We start from the raw sequence: 5,171 nt of genomic DNA on the forward strand, positions 1-5,171 counted from the left end.
AGTAAAATATTCATTAAGAGATATGACACATGACCACTTTTATGCCTTCACCCTGTCGACCTTTAATTAAGAACCAAAATTTAATAGTATTAATGCCCCTTTATACGCGAGCTACAGTGCCACGTTTCGTTTCTTAAACTTTACTCATTCTGAGATATTGTTTAATATCTCGGAACAGAAAATAAAGAAATTAAACAAATTAGACACCAACACACACATAATTTTTTCCCTTTTATTGACTTTTTTGAGGGGTTCGGGAGGTCTCCAAACGTGTAGATTTGTAAAAAAAAAAACTTGGAGGGTCAAATTTGACACGATTCCAATACTTTTCCGTTTTATATACAAAACAAGTTGGTCAGAAAAAAGGAGTCGGAGGATTTTTTGACGACTCCGACTAAAACACAAACTCCACGACTCCGACTCCACAGCCCTGGTAATAACAAAAAAAGGTATACAGAATTTTTAATAGTATTAAAGACGACGCGCATCTGGGAGAAAGGCAGCACGAAGGTCGAACCGTACCATTAGGGGTGGAAGGTGGTGCCGAATTTCAATGTCTACAACAAAGAGGAAGAGTTAAGTAGCTATACGAAATTAGCGACAAAAGACCGGAGTACCGGGCAGAGTTTCCGTGGTAATAGAGAATTCCACAATAAGCTTAGAATGGAGCCTTTAGGGTAGGGTAAAACCAAAACAAAATAAATTTCGCCAATTTCTACGTCGCGTTCGTATCGTGGGATTAGAATCTTAAAGATTAATTTAATCCCCGCTTTAAAAGGAAAATTTCGTCCATTTTAATACTTGGATACTTTTAACAGCCTACATTTGGAGGAAACATTTTTATTAGTATTAAATCGGATAGAGAATTACAAAAATTCAAATACAACTTTCAAAAACCACTTTCACTTAGTAACATTTGTTTAACGCTCGTTACCCGCCGCGATTACTCGGTTAATCAGGATTATCGGGTTAAAAACAAATTTGGCGGGAAACGATCACGTTTCGCTTTCATCGACTTCCTTGGCCGGGACGGTCCGGACACATTCTTCTTTACCGGCGTCCGTAAAAAGAATTTCGGCGACGGAGATTTTACCGTCGTTTTTCTCCCCTTCGGTCTTCTCGCCGGAGTCTCTCTCTTCGCGCTTCATCAGGGTCATCCCTTCCTCTCTCAGCAATCGGAAGACGACGTAGGTGCAGTGCCAATTGTACAAGCCGACAACTAAGGCAAACGTAGAGATAAAGAATTGGGCGGTTCCCTGGCCCGCGATCAACAGCAGAAAATTCTCCATTCCCAACTTCCGGCAACAATCGAAGATGGCGGCTCCGGAAGCCGCGTCCAAGCCGAAGACCACCGCCAAGAACGTGCCAAATCCCAGCAGAAAGGCGGAGATGTACAAATACAGCCGCTTGGTCCACTCGAAGAAGTCGCTCACTTCCGACACACCGGGCATTTCGCACTCGCCGCAAAGACGCGAAAACAATTCTTCTTTCGCTCCGTCCTTCCATTTATATCCGCCACCGTCCAATCGCCGCCTCGTTCCCCAGTCGACGGACGCGTCGAATTCCAAAGAGGTAGGGCGACGAAACCGGAGGGACGAGTAATTTTCCCCGGGAAATGATTGCGAATTAAAAGCGGCCGGAAAAGATTTTTAATTAAAACCTAGAAGAGCGTTGGATGGAAAATAACCCCGTCGTGCATTTACGCGACTTACCTTTAGACTCCGATGCATCGGGAAATATAATGTCCGTATGCAAACGAGTGTAGAATTTAGTTTCTACACCCGTTTGCCATTCTGCGCGGTTCGATGCCACCGGCCAAATGCTTTTGTCGGATTTACTCTGCGGTACCGGAAGGGTCTTTCGGAGTGTCACGTGATTATCTGTTACACTCGACTCCGCTCGCCTTCACTTACGACTCGCCCGGCCAATCGTTAACTAAATCTAATCTTACTTAATCGTCAGTGTTTCCAGCAGATTTCTTTTTCATCGGTGCCTTTTGTTTGGCATTACTTTTGAAATCCTTGCGTGTCTATGAAAACGTCGTATAAATGAAATAATTTGATTGTAGACTATAGACATATATTAAAAAGTTGTTCGTATGAAAGTAAAATATAACAATTTTTTAAGTTACGTTTTAGTGGCCGAGCGGTCTTCGTCCCCGAACACTGGGAGTTCGGTCGTGGGTTCGCGCTTGGTTGGGATGAGCTGGCAGCGTGGAGTTTTCCGGGTTTTTTCCGTGTCGATGACGCCCGAATAGGGGCCAGTTTCCATAAAAATCCTTCCGGAAGGCATTCTTTCCCCGCGCGCGGCCATCCACGAGTCTCTCGGAGTTAAAAGTGTACAGCCATAAAACTCGGTACGAACTACTAAAAAAAAGTTATGTTTTAAGTATGTTTACCAAAGGTTTTAATTGAAAATTACAAAAGACTTTTATAATTTGTTTTTTCCGAGTTTGTACTAAACGTTTTAATATTTAAAATTTTGTTTTATATTAATATAGAAAAGCATTGAAAATTCGTTAGTTTAATTTTAACTAGTAAAATAATATTTCGATGAGCTGTATCTTTATTCATCTACAACAGTGTTTTTCCACCTATTTTATCTCGCGGCACACTTTAACCCAGTGGTTCTCGACCTTTCTGAGTTTCCGAACACCATTCGTATACTTTTTATTACAGGGAGCATTAGAATCGCTATATTCAAAAATTGATAAGCAATTCCGTGTTTATTATTCTTAAGAAACAATAAATCAATAAACTTTAATATATTGAATAAAATAAACGTGGAATTGTCTACGAATATGGCAATGGGAATAAATTTGAATAAAAACTTTAAAAAAACTTTCTTTCGACGTAGGTTTGCGGAACAGTGGTTAAGAACCACTGCTTTAACCTATAATGAAATTTCCGTGGCACAAATCACGCCATTTAAAGTTGTGTTTGTAAACATTCTATCGCCGTATTATTGTCGCTTAACCTAATTGTTTTTGTCTACTTATTTTGCGAATTAAATAAAACAATATCGTTGCTTCTTAGAATAGCAGCGGGTTATAACAATAGTTATTTAAATTAATAATTTTTATTTACGTTAGAAAGGCAATTAAGATTAAGTCTTAATCTGCATTTAAAAGTGGCGCGATACAGTAAGACTCCGCTTAACGCTACCTCGATATAACGCGGTCTGCTCGAAGCCTAAAAAATCTCAAAATTTACGCCGAGTCAAATTATCGCTGCATTTTATTGATTCGCGTATAACACGATTATTTACGAACACGAAGCATCGGCAAAAGGTGTATTTTGCCGATGCTTCGTGTTTGTCGTAGCGCCGTACTTTCCTTAAATCCGTGTTTGTTTTGTGCAATTTTGGAAAAAATATAACATCGTGGATGCCATAGGCCAGCGGTCCGCAACCTTTCCGACCTCACGGACCACTAAACTCACAATTTTGAATTCCACGGACCACTCTCGCGAATTTTTTTAAACGATATAAAATCTATAACGTAATTATAACAAATTAATGCGAGCCTAAAGTTCGTTGCTGCTTGTTTGAAATAAGTTTTATAAATTCTTAGCGCTTTTCCGCCAAGGACGACAATCGCACTCGCAATATTGTTTATTTTTCATTATTTATTGAAAACAGTCGCTTTGTATTTGGTTTTAGGTTTAAATGAAAAGAACCCCAATGAGTGAAAAATGCAACTAAGCGTTTTGCCTTTCTTTCGTAATACTTCGCGTAACCACCCAAATTTTCTCGCGGACCATCGGTTGCCCACCGCTGCCGTAGGCAATATCGACTTCGCTTGGAAAGAATTAACCGATAAATGCACCAACGAAGGGTGGAAGAAGTTATGGCCGAAGGTATTCGAGAATTCTCAACGAGAAGACACTATCGCTGTATCGTTATACTACGTTCGCACACAATGCACGACTCACTTCGATCTCGATTTACCTACAAACTGGATTGTGACTGTCGCTAGTGGAACGTCGCGCTGTTCGCGCAGGCAGTCCGCTCGAGAAGAACCTGACTATTACACGCGATCATAAAACTGACGTAACTACGCGGTAAGTCGCAAACACCAACAAACAAAATGGAAGTTTCGGTTAGAAATAAATACTTTTTCTTGCCGTACATCTAATAATAGACAGATGTCGTCGTCTCTCCACATGTCTTTTTTATTTCTCTGTCGATAGCCCGACACGTGTTTCACAGCCATCTCGTAATTTCTCGCGCGCGTGGGATTGTGGGATCTCTCTTATGAGTGGATCTAGTTTCGAGAACTCTCTCCAGTCGATGGCGATTGAACCTCGTTTCAGTCGAGATTGAAACGGTCGAGAGCGTTCGCACCGCGGAACAGGCTCCGACCTTAGTCACAATCTAGATCGAAATGCTCGGTGAGAACGGGGTATTATCGACGACCACCTTCAAGAACTGGCAGAAGAAGGAATTAATGTAGAACTGGAAAATAGAGATTCTAAAAACGAAAAACCCAAAAAAATTTCTTTACAGATTTCCTTAGTAAATGTTTGGTAACGATAACCGAAATCGTCGATCAAACTACCAGATTTTGAAAGGAGTGCAAAACAAAACCGGGCGTTTTGGATGACATCTTCCGCTACCAACATTTGCTTAAGGAAAGAACAAAGCGACAAATGAAACTTTGCGACTTTACTGCAAAAAAAAAAAAAAATAATAATAATAATAAATAATTTCAGAAAAGTCAGGATCTTCGTCACTAAAATTAACTGTTAAATTAATATAGAAAAAATTAAAATTAAAATTAAATGATAACAGAATGCTGTTAAAACACTTAGCTATTCTTGGCGGCACTCAATTATTGGTGTTCGCTACACTCGGGTTTTCTTTTAGACCAGTGTTTCTCAACGGGGGCGATATCGTTCCATGTGGGCGTTTTTCCATGTTGAGGGGGCGATTAGTAACAATTTATATTTTGGAGGGAGCGAAAAACAATTTTCTGGGCGATATAGTAAAACATTATATTAAGAATAATTAGATATTTTATTCGTAATAACCTACAATAATTAAGCAAACATTATACAAGTCACTAGTCTATTCGATGCAGTACGAATTTGGCGTTAGCCTCGGCCCTCGGCATTGGAATTTTGAAGCGAAGGGGGCGATACTACGTAACGGTTTTATTGAAGAGGGCGACG

Source organism: Centruroides sculpturatus, unplaced genomic scaffold, assembly GCF_000671375.1.
Source record: "Centruroides sculpturatus isolate CEXI.00-Female unplaced genomic scaffold, Cexi_2.0 scaffold895, whole genome shotgun sequence".
Classification (NCBI taxonomy): domain Eukaryota; kingdom Metazoa; phylum Arthropoda; class Arachnida; order Scorpiones; family Buthidae; genus Centruroides; species Centruroides sculpturatus.